Consider the following 13,615-nt stretch of genomic DNA (forward strand, 5'->3'; position numbering starts at 1 on the left):
AAAAGAGTAAACCACGCAAGTGGATCTCAGCCCGAGATCGGGGCTGACCGAGACAATCACCCGGGCTTCAACTTGTCCTCGGTTTCCGAGCAGAAGGGCGGTGGAGCGCGGCCTGGGCCGGCCTCTGACCCAAGCGAGCCCCGCCGCCCAGTCTGGGACCTGGGGCGAATTCCTCTACCTCTCCCAGTTTTCATCTCCTCCCCGCCAGCCTCCCTGGGTTGTTTTGAGGCCCAAGTGAGATCATTCATAGAAAAGCATTTTGTAAGTCATAAGGTGCTAAAGGTAACACACGCGACAGTGGCAGCGCCACGACTACAGCCAAATGATTGGCGGCGCGCCCCTCATGGCCCCCACCCTCCCATCGTCTGGTTTCTTCTGCACCGGAGCCGCACTCGTGCACGCTGACTGCACACGCTGTCCCGGATTCCGCGTCTGGGGCCACAGGTTTCCCCCGGGAGCACGGACCGGATGCGGAGGAGAGCACTGATTGGCTGCGGAGGAGGTGGGCCGAGCGGTGACGCGCGGCGCCGGGAGACTGCGCCGCGGGGTGCGCGGGGGGGGACGGGGAGGGGCGGGAAGGGCGCGGAGGCGCAGAGGGGCGGGGTGGGACCAGGGGGGCAGGGAGGGAGGGAGAGGAGGGGGAGGGGCGGAGGGAGGCGGAGCCGGAGAGGAAAGGGGCGGGGGCGGGGAGGGGGACAGGCTAGGGTGGGACTGGGGGCTGGGACGGGGGGCTGGGTTGAGGAGGGAGGTGGGAGGGGACGAGGGCGAGAGCGGTTTTTGCGCCGCCGGGCGGAGGCCTGGTCTCAGGCCCCATGGCCGCGTCCCCCTTCCGGTGGAAGACAGTGGCCCTGGAGAATCATTGCTGGTCCATCAGGGGAAGGGACGGGGCCGGCGGCGCGGGAGGGGTCGGTCCAGGGCCGCCTAGGGCCCGCGACGGGCGTACCCGCGCCCGCTGAGCCTTGGCTCTCGCACTGTCGCCACGCCCAGGAGGTTTCCGGTCACAGCACGTTTCTGGGCATTTCAGTGCTTCCCAGGCTGTTCTCCAGCCGCCGCCCTTCCCTTCCTCGGCTGCTGGACCCCGCGCCCGAGGCGGGGGGGAGGGGGGGGGACGTCGGGGTCGTGTCCCTTGGTGCTTGCTGGCCGGGCGGAGGGGTGGGGGGCACTCAGCGACCCCTAGCGGGATCTACTGTGTGCCTGGTGCGGTGCGGGTGAGTGGGATGGGGACTGGATTACAGGCAACCGGGAGGACCCCGAGAGAGGGGCAGCTATAAGGAGTCATTGAAGGGGGTCTGATCATGAGATGTGTAAGCTCCAGGGCGGAGGAGGCGTGGGCCTTGGGGGCGATCTGGCTGGTGGAGAGGTGGGTGCCCCAGGCCGAGGGAGAGATGTGATGGAGGCAGGAACATGGCTTGCTGGGGTCAAGGACTGGAGGAGTGGGAGGGGAGCCGGAGGTTCCAGGTCAGTCCAGTGCCCTGCAGAGCCTGCCTGGTGCAAGGTGACGCCCCCACACTCGGCAGTGTGACCTGGCAAAGGTAGCCTTTGTGAGCCATGGTGTCCTCGGTGTCCTTGTGAGTAGGTGGGACAATAGCTCGCTGTTCGGAGGATTTGTAAGACATGCACATGAAATTGTTGTGCCTTTCCCAGCATCGCATAGCTTAATAAACTTAGCCCTTTCCCTTCTGGAAGGAGAAGGAAGGCAGCTTGTGAAGCTTCTGTGGACCCTGGGAACACAGCTAAGAGCCAGAGTCCAACAGAATCGCTAAGAGTCCTCCAGAATAGGTGCCTGGCCTAGCTGGCCATCTGTTTCTGGAATGCACATCCCCTTAGAGACTGGGTCTGCATTAAGGCCAGGGTCTCAACTTGTTTATTCTTTTTAAGAATTCTTACACATCACAACAGGGGGAACTTACTGAACCCACCGCATCAGCATGAACACACACACAAAGACACACATTTGATGACATTCCCTCTCTCAAAGGTACACGCAACCACCCAGGTTATCGTCAGCCAGAATTCCTTGATTTGCAGCTCTGTGTTGGGTTTGGGGTTCTAGCTTTAATGGTAGAGCTCTAACAGGGTCTGAGAGGTGGGACCCTGGTACTGCGGCAGCAGAGCCCTGGGCAAAGCCTCAGGCACCAGCCAGGCCGCGCTGTTGGTGATAGAGCACAGAGCGGAGGAGATACGTGCCCGAAGTCACACAACTTGTGGGTTGGGCTATGTGGGATTTTGACCCTGATGAGTCACTGGAGTGTTGAGAATGCCCTGGTAAATCATTTCCATGACTCAGTATCACCACCTATAAATTAGGAGCAAGGATACTGGCCATATAGCTTCCCTTAGGGTAGGAACAGTCTTAAATGGCTCCTGTCACCTTAAGATGGTTGGTGGATGGGACTGTCATTTTTGAGGGATGGTGTGGGTGCAGCCTTCCAGTGAGTTCAGGGCCCTGGCGTGGCTGAGGCAACACGGAGAAGCCAGGAGAAGCCTGGTGGGGACGGTGGTACAACCCCCCCCCCCCAAAGGGAGGGGAGGAGGAAGGCTAGAGGTGTAGCAGATTTGGTGGAGAGAGACATCATGACACTGGGGTTCCCAGTGTCCTCTTCCCAGGGGCAGAGCATGGCTGTGTGAATGCCTGGTTGCTGGCCAGGACAGGGGAAGCTTCCCTTTGTAACAAATGTGGACTCTGATTTAGGAAGTAGCTTGATCGATGGCATAGTCAGGGCTGAGCCACATTAAATGCGAACAGGTGCACACCTTCTTCCTGCCTGAGGACAGCAGTTCCCCGAACCCTCCGGAACCTGGCCCCTGCCTCGTTTCCTTCTCCAGGTGGGCCCTGCTCTGACAAAAGGCTCATTCTTGGAGCTCTTCCTTAGGGCTTTACAGAATGCCATGCCGAGCGGGCTTTGCTGATGTCAGCTTTTAAATGTCACTGAAACATCCCAGTGAGCCCTAGTGACAGCATTGGCTGGTGAGACCCCTCTTCATTCTGGCCTGGCTGTTGTCTTCCTGCCCCTTTGTCCTCTCAGCATTATGCTGCCCCTCTCCTCAGCAAGCTCATTTACATCTTTTTACCTATAATTAAATACCCTCACATACACACCCAGAATATTCTCTCCCATCTCGGTCAGTCCTTCCCATCCTCAAGGGCTAGGGCCAGCTCCACCATCTTCTGTCCTTCCCTGACAGCTCCAGCCTGGCTCTGGGAACTGATATTCAGAGGCCCTTCACACACTTATATGCGATCGTGAGGTGCCTGCCATTGTTTTGTGTTTATGAATTTTAATTTTTCATCTGGAGTGTAGGTTTCCCGGTGGCAGAGAGGCTCCCAGATATGTCTTCGTATTCCTGCGGCACCGAAAGTGATGCTGAATGTGTTTCAGGCTCTCACTAAATACTTCCTGGTATAACTGGTAGGTTGTATTCATTTCCTTCTCCCCGTCCTGGGGCTCTGGGCCATGCGCAGCTACGAAGATGAGGCAGGTTCTTGGTAAGATGGAGGAAAGGGGTACACGAACACGCCAGGGCCTTGCTAGGAAAAGCACTCAGCTTTGGCAGCGTTTTCATTATCTTTCCAGTGTAACAGCCTCCTACCCTCAAAACTTAGTGACTTAAAACCAACCGTTTGTTTGCTCATGAACCTGCCAGCCAGGCTGGGCTCAGGCAGGCGCTTTTGCTGCCCATTCTTGCCTGGGGTTGCTTGGCTGGCTGCAGTTGGAGGGGAGCCCATCGGCTTGGGACCAAGATGGCCTCCCTCACGAGGCTGCAGTCAGTGCTGGCCCTCAGCTGGCGCGCCTCAGTTCTCCATGGAGCCCCTCATCCTTTCCATGGCCAGGTCAATTCTTAACAGCATGGCTGCTTGGTTCTGAGAGGCCTTTCTTGCCAAGGCCTTGGAGTCACTCGGTGTCACTTCTGCATTCTATTGACTAAAAAAATCACAGGGCCAGCCAGGACTCTGGGAGGGACGTGGACCCCATCTCCTGATAGGAGGAGTGGCGAGAGTTACACTGCAAAAAGGCATGCGGGGTGGGAGGGATGGTTGTGGCTGTTTTTAAAACCATACTACCTCATCAAGAGAGGCAGGTCTTTTAGAAATGTCCTGTGCCACAGCCCGGGAGGGCCTATTTGCCCGGACATGACACCCCCCTGCACCCCCGCCCTCTTAGCTCACCAGACCCGCATCCCCTCCACTGCCGCCTGAGCCGGAGCCTCGTGATTCTGGCTGGATTGTGTGGGGAGAGGGAGGCTCCACAGGGGATGAGGAAAGGAAGAGAGCTGAGAGAGGGGCTGCCGATGCCCACCTGGAGCGGTCTGGTGCCCATGTGTTCCAGAGGAAAAGTGAGCAACTGCTGGGTGCCGTCCTGTGGTCTCTGTGTCAGACTAGGACCACTTTCGTTCAGACAGTCGAGTTTACCTTCCGGCTTTCCACCCACAAGGGGCACAGGTTCAACAAGTGTCTTCGTGGATGTTAAGAATTTCCCTCTAATAGAAAATCCTAATAGAAAATCCAGAAGAGCTATGTGTTTAAATGGTTGCTCGAGGCTTTTCAGGATGAAAAAAACCCATGGTCTCTCATCTCATCTGATGCTTACTGAGCATCAGAAAGTGAAGTTGTTAGGTGCAGCTGTGTGCTTCCAAGCCCCCTCGGTGGTGGAGAGGGCCCTTCTGAGCAGGCGCGACCCCTCGTTGTCACTGCAGGGCCCCCGCATCATTGGTCCTTCCCTGTGTCTGCAGCCTTCTGGGCCTGGGCCCGTCTGGCCTTAGCCCTCAGGTGGGAAGAGGCCAGATCCTTCTAGCGGCCCAGACGCAGCTCAGCTACCTCTGGAGTAAGATCTGGAGCAGCCCAGGAAGCTGTGATACCGCCAAGGGCCGGGGCGCCTGGGTGGCTCAGTCGGTGAAGCGTCTGCCTTCAGCTCAGGTCATGATCCCGGGGTCCTGGGATGGAGCCCCGCGTCGGGCTCCCTGCTCAGCAGGGGTCTGCTTCTCCCTCTCCCTCTGCCCCAACCCCACTCATGCTCGATCTCTCTCGAATAAATACTGCCGAGTGCCAAGAAGTGTGCCCTCCCTGGCTCAAGAAGCAAAGGAAATAATGCCATCAGTCTCAGTGACTGAGTGGACCTTGAGAAGTTTAGAAGGTTCACCGGTTGGAAACACCTGTGCCGACGCTGACCGCCTGCAGCGCGCAGGGCCCTGGGCTGAGTGGCGCCTGGGGCAGGCCAACCAAGGGCGAAAGGGCCTGGCTGTGTTCCTGTTCCACGGCGGGCCGTACAGGCCGCGTACACGTGGCCCTTCCGCTCTTGCTTCTGCTATGTTGCATGCTCACACGGGCCACCACACGGAGAGTACTATGGGCTTTCACATTTAGTATCCAGCCCAGCGCTGGGCGCGTGGGGGCTGAAGGCGAACGAGAAAGCTGGGCCTAGAAACGAATACGCGGGGGGCACTGTTGAGTATGTGACATCCAGGGGTCGCTTCTGTTGTTGCTCTAGAGTTTGTGATGAGCGGCGCCTTCCCCCACCTCTGCCGAGAGGAGCCACTGCTCCTAGGGCAAGTGGCCGGAGCGAGAGAGGACAAAAGGGACCTATAATATTCTATTATTATTTTTTTTAGATTTTATTTGAGAGAGAGAGAGAGTGCGCACCAGCATGAGTGGTGGGGAGAGGCAGAGAGAGAGGGACAAGCAGACTCCCCACTGAGCCTGATGCAGGGCTTGATCCCGGGACCCCGGGATCATGACCTGAGCTGAAGGCTTAACCGACTGAGCCACCCAGGCGCCCCAATATTCTGTTATTATAAGGAAGTGCTCAAAGATCGATGGGGACATTTCAAAAGACACAAGAGCCAGCTGAATGGGGCTTCCACCCCCAGGCCACCTCCCCACGCCAGAAGGAACTGTCTTACAGAGGAGTGAATGAACAATTTAGAGCTGGAGAACTTGGTTTCTATTTTTTTTTTTAAGATTATTTATTTATTTGACAAAGAGAGACAGTGAGAGGGAACACAAGCAGAGGGAGTGGGAGAGGGAGAAGCAGGCTTCCCACTGAGCAGGGAGCCCAATGCGGGACTCGATCCCAGGACCCTGGGATCATGACCTGAGCCGAAGGCAGACACTTAACGACTGAGCCACCCAGGCGCCCCTGGAGAACTTGGTTTCTAGACCTGGATTTGAATCCTGCCTCTAACTAGTTAGGTGACCTTGGATATATTAATTCATCTTAAAAAGAAAAAAAAGATCCTACAGAAATGTTGCAAGTAAAACAAAAATTCATTTTTTTCTCTGCTGAGCCTTTGAGAATAAGTTGCTGTGCTGCATCATGCCCCATGCCTTGGCATGTCCTTCCCACAAATAAAAACCTTCCACTTGTGTGGGACACAGCCATCAAAGTCAGGAAATTAACATTAATACCTTATTACCGTCCAATCTTTAGGCTGGAGAGTTATCCTTTGTGCCAGTAATGTTGTTTACAGCAAAGGATCTAACCCGGGGTCACACGTTGCATTTGACTCTACGTGGAACTGCTTTTCAGCCTGGACCTGCAGAAGCTTAAAACGTGTGTGGATTACACGTCAGTTGTCTTGTGGAATGTCCTCAGTTTGGGTTTGTCTAGTGTTTCCTCTTCATTGGATTCAGGCTGTGGATCCTTGGCAGAACATCGTACAAGTGACTGTGTTGTTTTCACTTTGACCTCTCAGGCTGCTCCTGATTTCAATTTTACCCGTTACTGGAATGATTACTTTTGCCATTTGATTAAGATGGTTCCTGCCAACCTCTCTCCACTGTCAAGTTTCTTTTTCTATTGCAGTTATTACTTATTTTGTGGGGAGGTCCTTTGAAACCTGTTCTTCGTGAGACTTCAGTTCATTTATTTATTTACATGAGTATGGAATCATGGGTTCCTGTGTTGTTCAGTAGGCTGTAGTCCATTACTACAGTTTGGGTTTTTTTATTTTAATATTCAAATTGTCCTCTGCTGGGCCAGTGGAAGCCTCTCTGAGCTGGTTCCTATGTCCTTTTGAGATGTCCCTGTCCATCTTTGAGCACGTCCTTATACGAATAGCCAACAAATATTCTAGTCCTCTCTTGGCCATTTGTCCCAGTAGCACTGGTTCTTTATAGCAGAGAACGAACTCAGAAACCAAGGTTAGGGTGCGCTTGTTACAGTTGGGGTGCTGTGGCTTCCAGGCCCTCTCAGTGGACAGAGCTAGGGAGATCCGTGAAGATACATTCATATATTTATATCTATACGTATGTATTTATTTCTACGTCTGCTGGACTGTTGAACACAGTGACCTCACACCAAGAGCTCAATGCCCGTCTAGCACCACAGGATTCATTCCAGTTCCCTCCCTTTACTTAGTTGTGACTCTTCAACAGAGGCACATCTGGCTTACGTTCTGTGTCATATGACTACCTATTGATTGCTCCCCTTCCCATAATCAGTCTCCCATTGTCACTGTATCCCTCCCGCATGAGGATGCCGTCCTCCCCCAGCTTGGGCTCCGCACCCCACTCCCACTCGCAGTCCCCTCCCTCACCCTGCTCAGGATCTCATACCCCATGCTGCCCATGAGGACTCCATCTTCCATCTGCTCAGGTTCTGCCACACCCGCCCCCCCCCACAGGGGCACCCTCCCACACCACCGTTGGCTCTCTTCACCCTGTTCAGGGCCTCATACCCCACACTGAGTCCCCCCCTATACCAAGAAGCCCTTTTACCTTCATGCAGACATGCAGACATGTTCTTCAACCGCTTGGGGTAAGGTGGGGGCTCTGACACCCCAGTCTCGACCCCTTACCACCCCGTGTGTGGACACAGTGGTGTTAGGACTGAGTTCTTCAGGAAAGGAAGGAAAGAGGAAGAGCCACATGTTAAATGTTAAGTCTCGGATTCCTCATCAGTAAAATGAGAAGAATAATGGCTCCCACCGAGATGAACCATGAGAGACGATGGACTCTGAAAAACAAACTGAGGGTTCTAGAGGGGAGGGGGGTGGGGGGATGGGTTAGCCTGGTGATGGGTATTAAAGAGGGCACGTTCTGCATGGAGCACTGGGTGTTATATGCAAACAGTGAATCATGGAACACTACATCAAAAACTAATGATGGAATGTATGGTGATTAACATAACAATAAAAAATAATGGCTCCCACCTAATATGGTTGCCGCAAGAACCACAGAAGATAACGTATGTGAGGTGCCTCCTCAGCACAGGGCCTGGCTCTTGGTGGCCACTCACTGTCAACTGCCATCATTGTTACTATACATTAACATTTTCATTTTGTACTGCGTCATTTGGCAGGGACACATTAGAGACGCACAGAGAGAAGGTGGGGGAGCGGGTACGAATGGCAGATGCATCAAGAGACGACTAATGCCTCTTTCTCAAGAGAATGGAGACACTCATTAATGTCATCTGAATTAAAATACGTAAGTAAGGAGAAAACACTGGGAGGAAACATGTTAATGTGTTGAGAGTGATGATCTTTTTTTGGTGGGCTTATGTGACTTAAAGTTTTTTAATGTGTTTTCCAAAATATAGTCAATAAATATTATTCAAACTTAGAAAAAAATTATTTTAGGATGACTCTGGTTAATTTCAACATAACTAATTGAAAACTGCTTTCAGCCTGAGTGGTTGGTTGTGTTTTTTTTCCTTCTGCCTGGTAGGTTCTGGGGAAGAGCACCTGGATTCGGATCCTGGCTCTTCCATTTCGCAGCTACATGACCATGGGCAAGTTCATTAAACTTCTCTGTGCCTTTTTGTTTGTTTTATAAAGTGAGGAATCTTACAGTGCCTAATTCGGGGTTATTAATCCTTTAAATGAGACGCTGCTTCTGGGGCACCTGACACAGAGTAAGCACACAAATATGTGAGCTGTTGATATTGTTGTGATCTCACGGGAAGGAATGCGGTGAGTGGTTCCCGAGATGTCTCAGAGGAGAGGGCTCATCTCGGAGTAGCCACAGCTAGGCCTCCCCCTGAGTTAGTAGCCTGGGACCAACGCAGAGACTTCAGGCAGCTGGGCCTCCCTTGGGGCAACAGTGGTGGTGAGGGTGACAAACCAAATCAGGCAAAGTGTTTTCTTCACCTCTTGGAAGGGATTCAGAGATCAGTTTCTTCACAGACGCAGCAGCCTGACGTTAGGACGCCGTGACTGACACCTACAGGACGAATGTTGTAGCTGTGTGTGAGCTGGCGTCCAGCGTGGGAATCACTCATCTATTCACTCACTCACTCACTCACTCACTCACTCACTCATTCAGCTATTAATTTCACATATACTTATTAAATGCTCGCTATTTGTCAGGCCCTGTGGTAGGCAATGGGATGCAACCATTAAAATGCAAGTGATTAGGAGCACCAGAGTGGCTCAGTTGGTTAAGCGTCCAACTCTTGGTTTTGGCTCAGGTCATGACCTTATGGGTCATGAAATTGAGCTCTGCGCTGGGCTCCCTGTTCCACTGGGGAGTCTGCTGGAAGATTCTTTCCCTCTGCCCCTCCTCCCCCTCATGCTCACTCGCTCGCTCCCTCTCTCTCTCAAATAAATAAATAAATCTTTAAAAAAATGCACTTGGTTAAAAAAATATACTGTAAAATAAAAAATGCAATTAATAGCGGATTCAGATATCTGTACACCCATGTTTGTAACAGTATTATTGACAATAGCCCAAAAGCTAGAAGCCACCCAAGTGTCCACTGATGGATAGTGGGTAAACAAAATGTATATACATACAAAAGAATATTATTCAGCTGTAAAGAAGGAAGAAAATTCTGACACAGCCTGCAACATGGACAAACCTTGAGGACATTGTACTGAGTGAAATAAGCCAGTCACCAAAGAACAGATACTGTACCTAGAGTGGCCAAATTCAGAGAGACACAAAGTAGAATGGTGGTTGCCAGGGGCTGGGGTGGGGGGAGGAGTGGAGAGTTAGTGTTTACTGGATCCAGAGTTTCAATTTGGAATGATGACAAAATTTCTGAAGATGGGTGGTGGTGACCATTGCATGATAATGACTGTGTACTTAGTACCACTGAACCGTACAGTTAAAAACAGTGAAAATGTCAGTTTTATGTTGTGTATGTTTTACCACAATTTTTTCAAGTGTGAAAAAATGATAACTTTAGATAGTGGAATAAAACATAGAAATTAAATTCATGGAAAAAAATTTATCTAACAGGCTTAGCTTTTACAGTTTGTTTTCTTTTAAAAACTTTTTGAACAGACACATCAGTAACCAAGATGTATGGGTAACAGATAAGCGTGTGAAAAGAGGCTCAACATCATTAGTCATTAGGAAAATATAACTTAAAACCAGAATAATACAACATGACACACCAAAGTGGTTAAAATTGAAGAGATTGACCATACCCAGTGTTGACGTGGATGGAGAGCAAATGGAACTCTCATACACTCGTGGTGAGAATGTGAAATGGTGCAACCACTTTGGAAAACGGTTTGGCAGCTTGTTTTAAAAAGTTAGAAGTAAAAAAAATAAAAATAAATAAAAATAAATTTTAAAAAATTAAAAATAAAAAGACGTAGGGGCGCCTGGGTGGCTCAGTCAGTTGAGCGTCTGCCTTCAGCTCAGGTCATGATCCCAGGGTCTGGGATTGAGTCCTGTGTCAGGCTCCCTGCTCAGCAGGCAGCCTGCTTCTCCCTCGCCCTCTGCCTGCCACTCTGCCTACTTCTGCTCTCTCTCTATCTCTCTGTCAAATAAATAAATGAAATCTTTTTTTTTAAGATTTTATTTATTTATTTGACAGAGAGAGACACAGTGAGAGAGGGAACACAAGCAGGGGGAGTGGGAGAAGGAGAAGCAGGCTTCCCGAGGAGCAGGGAGCCTGATATGGGGCTTGACCCCAGGACCCCAGGATCATGACCTGAGCCAAAGGCAGACATCTAAAGACTGAGCCACCCAGGCGCCCCAATAAATGAAATCTTTAAAAAAAAGTTAGACATATATCCTGTTACATGATCCAGCCATTGCACTCCTACAGATTTACCTAGGAGAAATGAAAGCATACGTTCATACAAACAGGAAACAATACAAATGCCCATCAACAGATACATGGATAAACAAACTGTGTTATGTGCATACAATAGAATACTACTCGACAATAAAAGAAAAAGAATGAACCATTGGTACTACATGGATGAATCTCAAAATAATTGTGCTGGGCAAAACCAGGCAAAAAAGAGTATATACTGTATGATTACATTCATATAAAGTTCTAGAAAATGTTAACTAATATATGGTGATAGTTAATCAGTGGTTGCCTGCAAATGAGAGAGAGGTCAGGGAGGGCAGGAAGAAGAGATTATCAGGGGGGACCAGGAAATTTGGGGGGAACATAGATAAATCCTTTATCTTGATTGTGGTCATTCTTTCATGGGTGTTTACACAGGTCAAAACTTACCAGGTAATACACTTGCGTATGTACAGCTTATTACATGTCAATTGCACATTAGTAAAGTTGTTAAAGCCAAAATTAAAACAAAATTAATGCACAGAAAAAATGCAATAAGTAAGGGGCAGGAAAATTGTAGGGTTCCCCAGGGGCGCAAGATGGGGCTGCGCATGCAAGTAGTGGTGGTCAGGTGAGGCTTCACTGCAGAAGCTACCTGGGGACGAAGGGAAGCTACCTGGTCAGGCAGAATGCGGGATAGGAGAGGGTCTTTCCTAAGAAGGAGGAAATGTGTGGGAAGACTCACGGCCCTCAAAAGAGCCTGAGGCTGGAACTCGGTGTGGCTGGAACTCAGGGCATGGGGGCAGTAGTGAGACAGGAGGACCAGAGAGAGAAACCAGGGACCAACTATGAATGTGGATTTTCTCTTGAAGTCAATGGAGAAGAACTACAGGTAAGCAGAGGGTTGTCACATGTGCAGTTTATTTTTTTAAAAGATTTATTTATTTATTTATTTATTTAGAGTGAGCAGGAGGAGGGGCAGAGGGAGAGAAAGAGAGAGAATCCCAAGCAGACTCTGTGCTGAGCACAGAGCCCGATGTGGGGCTCGATCCCATCACCCTGAGATCATGACCTGAGCCTACATCAAGAGTCGGAAGCTTAACCAACTGCACCACCCAGGCACCCACATGTGCAGTTTAGAAAGATGTTCCAACCGCAACCTGAGAAGTGGGCTGGAGGGGGAGTAGAGTCTGGGCAGGTGGCAATCTGGGAGTTGGCGAGGACATTTAACCAGTGAGGAGTGACCCAAGACAAGAACAGTTGGGATATGCCACTCTCCGCCCCCCTCACCTTTTCGGCACCCTGGAAAGTTAGGACATTTGATCCCAGCTTTACATAAGAGGAAAGGGACTTGGAGTAGTTTAAGTAGCTTGCTTATGGTACCACAGCTCGTGAGCAGAACATCTGGGGTTTCCAGTCCGATGGCTTCTGAATCCAAAGTCCATTATGTTCACAGGTTTTTGTCTAAATAAAAGGCATCTGGGATGACTCCCCTCTCCCCCTGCCTAATTTTTCTCACTCTCACTGTGGCTTTTTTTTTTTTTTTCCACAGGAGCACGAAACAGAAGATATAACATCATCTGGGCATTCAGGACAAGAAGGCTTCCTGGAGGAAGAGGCATCTCATCGGCGCCCTGAAGAATTCTGAGGAGGAGGAAGAGCTAGTAAAGGAACAAGGTGGGGGAGTGAGGAAGGAGCAGAAGGAGAAGATGTTCTGCAGTGGGAAGAAGAGCATGTGTGGCTGGCTGGGAGCAAATTATCGACTGGAATGCTCAAAGAACTGAGCCCCAGAGTGGCTGAAGATGGTGTGAGATGCAGAGAGGCACACGATGTGACACCGATTTTTCGCTCTCCGTGGAGCAGCTTACAGAGTGGAGCGCAGGGGAGAGAGGCCAGTCGGGTGAACCCTGTTGATCTGCTGGTGAGATCGTGCCCACCAGGCATCTATCTGCCTTACAGTGGTTACCATGGAAACATTAGATCGTACACCGAGAAGCGTCTAGTCAGCCCCTCTGATTAAAGATGATGACAAGGACGAGATGGGGAAGATGGACTGACTATTCTACTGGCAGCAGGGTAAAATGGATTCTAACCATTTTAAGGGTATGGTTCTGTGGCAGTGAGTACATTCATAATATTGTGCAGCGAACACCACCACCCATCTCCAGGAATCTCTCGTCATTCTCTTAAGCTGAAACTCTGTACCCATTACAACAACTCCCGTTTCCCCTTTCCCTCCCCAGACCCTGGGGAGTATTGTTCTACTTTCTGTCTCTATGACTTTGACGACACTGGGTACACGGAATCCTCCATACGTACATAGTGGAATCATACAATATGTGTTGTTTTGTGCCTGGCTTATTTCACTTAGCACGATGTCTTCAAGGTTCATCTGTGTTGTGGCATGTGACAGCATTTCCTTCCTTTCTTTTTAAAGTTGAATAATATTCCATTGTACTTATAGACCACATTTTGTTTATCTATTAAGTGTTGATGGAAACTTGGGTTCTTTCCACCTTTTGGCTATTATAAATAATGCTGCTATAAACATGGGTATACTGGAAACCTCCTTTGTAGACATGGATTATTGGTATTTAGTGAGGAAGACAGACTTCTGGCTGATGGGTTTCAATAAAAGGGAAAGA

The 13,615-nt window shown here is 50.3% G+C and overlaps 1 long non-coding RNA gene across 2 annotated transcripts; it reads left to right on the plus strand.

Annotated features, from left to right (window-relative positions):
- The first annotated feature begins 376 nt into the window (after positions 1 to 376).
- On the plus strand, positions 377 to 13,321 carry LOC116622628. Of its 2 annotated transcripts, none has more exons than XR_004297598.1 (4): positions 377 to 502; positions 3,303 to 3,410; positions 8,298 to 8,425; positions 12,523 to 13,321. It is a non-coding gene; the product is annotated as an uncharacterized LOC116622628 (long non-coding RNA). The 2 variants fall into 2 exon arrangements; XR_004297599.1 differs by lacking the exon at positions 377 to 502 and adding an exon at positions 2,585 to 2,826.
- The last annotated feature ends 294 nt before the right edge of the window (positions 13,322 to 13,615 follow it).

Source organism: Phoca vitulina, unplaced genomic scaffold, assembly GCF_004348235.1.
Source record: "Phoca vitulina isolate PV1807 unplaced genomic scaffold, GSC_HSeal_1.0 scaffold53, whole genome shotgun sequence".
NCBI classification, from domain to species: Eukaryota; Metazoa; Chordata; class Mammalia; order Carnivora; family Phocidae; genus Phoca; species Phoca vitulina.